At 46.5% G+C, this 8,104-nt stretch overlaps 1 protein-coding gene across 2 annotated transcripts in view; it reads right to left on the reverse strand.

The window, feature by feature from the left end:
* Positions 1-7,305, reverse strand: part of znf219 (zinc finger protein 219) — an 18,361-nt gene extending 11,056 nt beyond the window's left edge. For both annotated transcript variants that reach the window (XM_031851035.1, XM_031851034.1), the window contains exon 1: positions 7,123-7,305. The gene's annotated coding sequence lies outside the window, so the exon portion shown is untranslated. The remainder of the gene's footprint in view (positions 1-7,122) is intronic.
* Between the last annotated feature and the right edge of the window lie 799 nt (positions 7,306-8,104).

Raw genomic sequence — 8,104 nt, forward strand, 5'->3', positions numbered from 1 at the left:
AAAAAATGAGAAAGGAGGCAGACAGAGGGAAAGAAAGAGAGAGACGGAGAGAAACATACAGTGCTGTTACAAACTGGGCAACAGAAGAAGAAGAAGGGAAAAAAAACATTGTCAGAAGCCATGTGAATGAAAATGATTTAATGCGATTGCCAGCGTGGTTGTTGAGGGGAAAGGGGGAAAGAAAAATAGGGTAAAGAGACAGACATGCTGGAGCAGAGAAGGGGAGAGAAATCAAGAGTGGTGGAGGGGCATAACATGAAGAGAACAACAGATTTAAAAAAATCGTTTGAAGAGTCAACACACAAATATACATCCAGACAGACTGAGAGAGATACAGAAAGGGGAAAGACTTGTCTCAACGTATCTGCGGCAGTGCTACGTCTGATGGCATTATCATATGAATATCACCATCACAATGCATTGTTCGCACCGTGACGGTGGCTGTCGCCAACCACCGGCCCCTGTCATGCCAACATAGAAAATTTGGATAGATGGAGAGGAGGCGATAAGGTGGAGCAATGGATGGAGGGGGAAAAAGGGGGGTTAGGGACGACAAATGGGATCGGAATCAGGTGGAGCAGAATGAAACCCAGGTGTTAATGAACCAAGAAAAGCAGTGAAGAACCAGCCTCCGATGGTAGAAACCAACCGCGGACATTAGTCCACATTACCAACGAATGCGAATCGTTCCCAATCTGCATATTTGAGCACTTCTGTACGCGATTGCACAAAAATTGATTGTGCAGGGTTTGTCGCGTTTTAAAAGACGTACAAAGGACCGATGCGTGCGTGCGGCAGTTTTTTGCAAAGGAAAAAACTGCCCCTTTTTGGTGTTAAAGTTGCTTTTTTACTGAAAAGATCATCATGGTAATGTGATCCACCAACATCATACAGTCGGTCTTGATGTGAGATACAAATAAAGTATGGAGAAAGAAAAATACTAGATTTAAACTGCTCTTTTAGAGACTCCCCCCCCCCCCCCCCCCTGCCTTGTCTCTGACCCTGAAATATGCAGTGTACGTGCAGCATTGCAATTCACACGGTAATGACAGCTTAAAAGCATATCCTTGTTGTGTTGAGCATCTCCATGATGGTGTCATTACTGTAATTGCAGAGTAACTTTGTGGCCACTGAGATAACTGATGTAAAGTACTGAATTACCTTCAGTGGAAATTAGTTTTTATGACGGGGGTCAATTTTTAGCCCATCCAAGCGAAATCAGCGTTGTTTAAATGCCGATAACTACTCCTGCACTTGTGTCACAAGGTGTGTGTTAAGGATAAGATCGGAGGGGGGGAGGTTGCTGAGTCATACATCACAGCCTCGATAAATAGTTGCAGAGGGAGTAGGAGCACAATATGTTCAGACAAGTTTATTTTGGGGGGGGTTTGATGTCATTATGTACATATCCACAGAGTGGTACAGCTTTTATAGTGAAGGCAGTTAGTGCATGTTCGGACACGCCAGAACGCCACACACCACAATTGTGCATGCAAGGATGTGAACACCTTTCAGTTAGTGTTTTTAAACTGTGTGTGTGCATGCGTGTGTGGGCGGGAAGTACTATATCTGCTCTGCTTTACATTAAACATGACGTTATGTGCTGTGTTTTAAGAGGGCGTGCGTATGCCGTCCACTGCCTGTTTCTTGTTGGCTTGTTTGCCTTTATAGCCGAGCGAAACATACTTGCAGCGACTCGTCACAGTTTGCATAATTAAGTCTGTGGGCTCTTTAGAGTGTGATTTGCCCTGCTTAGGTTGTTTCATGTTAATGGTCTTCATAATTGATGGAGGGCTGCAGCATATCACAAGAAAAAAAGAAAAGATCTGACGAGAGGCATCAATATCTGCATCATAAATATGCGTTTTATTCTTTCCAAGCTTGTTAATCATCTCAATTTATTTTGTGACCCCTTAGGGAGGAAGGGGGGGGGCACTGAAGAGTAAAAAGGGTACGCACCATCTGCTTTTGTCTTCTTATCTGGGCCTGTGTTTGTGTGTGTGTGTGTGTGTGTGTGTGTGTTGCACACGTCCTCCTCCACGGCCCTAAAAATAGGCACCTTCAAGGTCTCCGGCCTGGGCCCGAGGGCGTAAAGTGAACACTCTATCTGGAGGCTGCGTAGGTCCAGGTGTGTGCTTGTGTGTGTGTGTGTGTGTGTGTGTGTGTGTGCGCTTCAGCGAAATCCTCACAAGTGATACCTCATCTTCCAGCTGGATTACTTGAACTCTCATGTGATGAAGCGTGTGCGAGGTGAGGCGTCCTTCGGGGGATAAGTGGGTGTTTTGAGAGACTTGACCACAAGAAAAGAAAATAAAAAGCGCGTATGAAAGAGAGGACGAGCGACTGAGGGAGGTAGAGCAAGGGGGAGTCCGCTCCCTGTGTGGGAAAGTGCTATGTGGTCCTGCGGTTTTTATCACGTGGCGAACTTCCCCACAGACGGTATTCATTTCCTTTACTTCACCTTTCCCTGAACCCCCTTGCTTCACTCCCTGCTTTGCTCCAACTCTGTCTGGCTGGTGCTCTCTCCCCCCTTTCCCCTCATCTTCAGCAGTGATCGGGAGGAAGGTCTCCCCCCTTGCCTCTTTAAAGATATGACTCGTGGACTGAAACTTTTATTTTTTGCGTATCCATTTTTTGGGTGTCAGAGAATGGCAGTAATGTTGCTGTCGAAGGACTTACTTCTGCTTCAAAACCAAACTGCAGGCGCCTGTGGTCCTTCAAATAGCGATATATTGATCTTTTTGATGGGAAACTTTCAGGCCCCTGGACTCTCAATCTGTCCCTCAGCTCTTTCATCTTTTTGCTAGATCCGGGGCGGCTCCTGCTCTACTTCTGTGAATTTAACGCTGTCCTACTGCTTTCCTTCGGGTTTCCTCCTGCCTGAACCCCACCACCTCCTTTTTCTCCTCCTCTACCTTGCCCTCCACTTGTCTCCTCTCTAGCTGTTGCTCCTGCTCTTTGTCGGATACAATTGGGAGCAACGCGCCGCCGCCGCATCCCCGAGCGACTTCCGAACGTCGGAAAACGTGGCGGCGTCTCGGGCAGAGAAGCGTGGCTCCCACTCCGAGTCGTTTCGGGCCGCGCTGCGTCTAAACCGATGTGGGGGGTGCTGACTGACTCGTCTCTTTCAGGATTACAGGATTGAGGCCTTTAAAAAAAGAATGGCTTTGGAGCATGCAAATGTCATAAGCAAATCACTGAATGTGTTCTCTCTAAAAGGCTTATCTGTGCACACTGAAGATCACCTGCAGGGGTTGAGAGGAAAAGCAAAGGAAGGGGGGGGGCAATCATGCAAACGCCAACACGTTGTTTTTTAATTTTCAATCAAAAATACAAATGTGCGTAGCGAAACTCGTCAGCTATAACCGCCCCCTTTCTTTGTGAAGTGCCCCTCGAGCAAAACGCAGACTACCCACAAGCCCCTAGCTGACCCGACACCGTGACCTCCTTGTGCAATATGTGTATCATATCTCAGACAGACCGATTCCAAACGTTAACACGAGTTGATTCTTTTTTTTCGGCCCCGGGGGAAATTTGCAGAGCATGAGTTCTCTTACTTAGCAACAACTTGTTTCATGCACACTCGATTGCACTTTCACTGTATGTGCACAGTCACATGGGAGTGTCAATACTTAGATCAACAACAAAAGGTGTAATTTGCGGTGATGCACCTCGCACAAAGGGCACCTTGGCGGTATGTATGCCATATGTGGGCTGGGAGGTAACTGCTCTGTGTTGTCCGACCACATTTGAAAGCAAAAAGAGCTCATAGCTGGTCCGAATGGCAGGGCGATAGAGCTGAGATAACGGTTCAAATATGGGGATAACGGCGCGCACTTTCGGTCAGACCTGGTAGAGCTGCACTCGGTTAAAAACTGCCTTCCTTTCTCACATCCTTACAGTAAGATCTGGCCTTTGGCTGCATGCCGCATGCTTAAATTGTCAATTTTGGAAAGTTACTAAAAGGAAGTGAGATGCACACGGTAAAAGTGTGAGTGGACGGGGTTTTCAGACACTGTTGGGAGCTCCGCCTCTCTAACTAACCTTCAGGCTCGCCGTCTCTTGATGATCGGACCACTGTGGGCCCACCCTCCCTTTCTACCTATGCCGTGACCCGCTTAGCTTAGCTTAGCTTAGCTCGCTTTGCTGTCGAAACGACGACTCCATTTGAGCCCGAACGTGCACCGGGTCTGAGCGGACACAAGTGAGCCCACCTACCTGTCCGATTAAAAATCAAGTTTGGAACCGGTCTGCGAAAACTCAAGTGGCACAAAGTGATGTACTATTTAAGTAAGACCCCAGTGCTCTAAATACACCCTAATCCCGAGCAGGCAGCAGAACTCTCAACGGTCTGAAAATGTCACAATGCAGTAGCTTCTTCCTAACTGAGGGCAAGCAGGTGCCTCTCCCGCAGCGCACTAATGACCCAATTATATCAATCAGAGGCCTTGATTGGTGCTACACTCCTCTCCCTCTTAGTCTCTCCGTCTCTTTCTCCCTCACATACAATCCCTTTACCCAAGAGCCACCTGGATGGGGTGTATGTGCCCCCCTCAAGCACAGTAGAGTACGTACAAAGGTGGGCAGGAGGAAGAGGAGGAGGAGGAGGAGGATACTACTTGAGCACAACAAGCAAAGAGAAGTCTGAATGAAGCAGAACCATTAGACTCTTTCTAACACGGGTGGGGGGGGCAGCGTCTCACGCTCGTTAGTACAGTGGGCTCCTGATGAGTACTTGCAGTAGATGTTCCTGTGGAGGGATACTTTCCCACCGGAGAGGTGACTCTTCTCAGGTTTAGTTGTTTTTTTTATATCACAGAGATGCTTGTCTTATTAGTTTCCGGCGAAGGCTGGACGAGGATAAGATTTCAGTGGCATCGTTGATTACAATTTTTAAAAAAAGTCACTCGAGTGAGCAAATAAAAATCAGCAATTTTGACAATAATGCACTCATTATTTCAGATCATCTGCTTTCAAATCACAAGATATGTGTTCAGATATAATGTTAAGGTGTATTTAATTTAGAGAATATGTGTAAAAATAAAACAAAAAAAAAAGAGTTCAGCAACCTCCCTGTTTGTAGGACGAGCCAGCAATGTCAACCTACTTCCACTATGCACACGTTCTCAGAAGTGTGACATTTAGGGTGGATTTTAAAAAAAAGAAAAAAGAAATAGGCCATTTCGGGATCACTAAACATATTCCATTGGATACAGAAAAAGAAGGCGACAGGAGTGTCTTCGGTCAAACCCAGATGACACGTCTGCGCCTTATCTCATGAGGAATTTCCTCCTCGCCCCTGTGATGTGCGTCAATAACGTGCAACCATTTTCAGTCGCTCTTTCCCCTCTTCTCTCTCGCGGCCATCTCAATTAGAGGCACATTAATGAAATAAATAACCATCAACAAACAATGCGCTAATAAACACCCCCCCCCACACTAAAAAAAATAACGAGATTAACCCCGGCGAGCAGATGGTGCCCGCGCACATACCTCGCTTCCAAGAATAACAAAAAAAATGCGATTAAAAATCCTAAACAGTGGGATGTAGTTTGGAGAAGTCGGGGGTGGCGCGTGTGAGTGTCATGTCAGCCTATCTATCGCTCTCTCCCCTGCTCCATTTTGTTCTTAAATTTTCTATACAAAAGATTAAGGGAGGGGAAAAGACGAGAGGGAGAAAGTGCCATCATGGATTTCATCTCGAGTGCTCTGCCAATCTCCCAAATCCGACATCAGTCCCGAAAATACGCTCATTTTGTTTTGTGTTTTTGTGTTGTTGTTTTTTTTTTAAACCGGGGCTGAAAACGTGGTAACTTCTCTTTCCAGAATGCAATCTGGCAACACGCGTTTTGCACACGCACACACACACACACACACACACGGTTACATGCCACACTTGCTATGCTACTTTCTGAGCTCGTGGACGCTGGAGGTGATGTTAGGACAAGTATACGCGTCGTAGTAAACATCGTAGTAAAAAGGTATGGAGGGTGGGTGGGGGGAGGAGAGAGAAAGTATAACGTTTATAAAACACTGTTGCGGCCCGAGGATGCGTTTTGGGTTTTTTTTTTTTTTTGCGCACATCCCAGATGAAAGTGGCGGCGCTTATCTCGAAAACAATGCACTACACAATGCTTAATGTGTGTGTCCAGCAAAAGAATTAGTCGAGCTAATCGCATCCACCCCACAAATTATTGCAAATCAACTCGCTAGTATGCAAAAAAAAAAATCCACTTTTACGCCTGGACAATATGTCTGCGGCTTATCGAAACGCTCCGTTACGCACCGGGAACTTGTGCCTCTTTCTTTTTTTGTAAAAACCTACTTTTTTTTTTTAAAGGGGGGCAAACGTCGTTTTATTCCCCCCAGAGAGGTTAAAACGGGATAAAGAAGAAGAGGTCATAACGCTGCCGAATTTCACAACCGGTTCCCCTCGCGTGGATTTAAAATAAGTGCTCGCGAAAGCAGAACTTGGTTTTAAAGTTAGGCGAATTTAAAGGATAGAATCCTGAACCACTCCGAGGGACTTTTGGTGCTCTTGCAACCATTTTAAAGTCGCGTTTAATTCCGCGTTGACTCGCCGAATCCACTTCTTCCAAATGTTGCACCGAGTGTTCGCCGAATGACGCCGAGAAAACAGCGCATTTGTAAATAAAAACGTTTATTGTCATGTCACTGGGTTATATCGGATATATGCTACATTCAATGTCGGCCGCGCGCGCACCATACTGCCGGCTTACATACATGACACACACGTAAAAGTGTTCCCGGACGGAGGGCGCGCGGTTCGCATGCATGCATGCGTACATACATGCTTCATGCCAATCACTCACACGCGCGCGCGCACATAGCCTCCGCATCCAAACTGCAAATAAAACACAACAACTATATTGGCCATTATCCCGTGTGTTGCTCGTGGAGGGAGAGAAAGAAGAAGAAAAAAGAGAGAGAGAGGCAACAACAGTCGCAATAAATTCAACAAATTTTTGGAAATGTTTCATCCCCGGTGTTCCGTGCCACCGCGCATAAAAGTGTACATGTCAACAGAGTGGTGGATAAAATCCCCGCTAGATAAAGGAAGATATCGGATATATGTTGAAAGTAAAGACTCAGTGTACTTACGGGAGAGGCGGCGAGGAGATTAATGACACGACACGTCATGATTACGTTTCACTTGAATTAAATACATTACGAGTTGGGAAAAAAAATGGAAATCAGGGTTGTATACAAGCATACGCCGTTTCCCCCTCCCTCCTCCCTCAGTTTGGTCACCCTCTCTCTCTCTCTCTCTCTCTCTCTCTCTCTCCTCCTCCTTCTCCCTTTCTTTTCCTTCTCCCTTTCTCTCCTTTCTTCTTGCATTTCCCCCCCCCCCCCCCCCCCATTTATTGCACAGGAGTGGGTGAATAGGGAGAAAGCAGCGGAGGAGAAGTGGGAGGGAGAGTGATGTAGGTTGGGAAATGTTAATTATAATCTCGGCACGGGCACCATTTTACAGCGCTGTCATCTCTTCACATTTGTATCCTAAATATGGCATCTGGGGTGGCGGGTAGCTGACACTTTAGAGAGACCTGTTTTTTTTTTCTGGGAAGGAGGAGAAGAGGAAGGTTGGAAACAAAACAAAAAAAGTTTCACACCAATTGAAGTGTGTTAAAAAAGTGATGACAGGGACGAGATGTTGTGGGAGCCACCCCGGAAGCACATGGCCACTTCCAGGAATGGTTGACACAAAGTGCACATATTTGGATGAAGGGTTCCCAGCATAAGGTCCAGGGACCACCGGGAGTCCCCGAAGGGAAGGGCTTCCAGGGGGGGGGGGGGGGTCCCCGGCCAAAATAGCAGCAGTGGGAAAGTATCACTTCCTCAAAGTAAAATAAGTGCAGTTGCACTCTGCACTAAAGCATCAAAAGTAAAAGCACTCATAGGAACTAATGGCTTCACATACAGTGTTCCGCATTGTCCTGATCTTTAAAAAAACACTCCCTTGCACATGGCTGCGCCCACTTTTTTTTTTCACTTGCCAAAAGGTTTAGCTGTGGCAGGTGCACGCCTCCTCCAACCCACATACCCGAATCAACATAGCACACAAAAAAACAGATCCCCTGGT

This window comes from Anarrhichthys ocellatus, unplaced genomic scaffold (genome assembly GCF_004355925.1).
Source record: "Anarrhichthys ocellatus isolate YVR2014 unplaced genomic scaffold, GSC_Weel_1.0 scaffold11, whole genome shotgun sequence".
NCBI lineage: Eukaryota > Metazoa > Chordata > Actinopteri > Perciformes > Anarhichadidae > Anarrhichthys > Anarrhichthys ocellatus.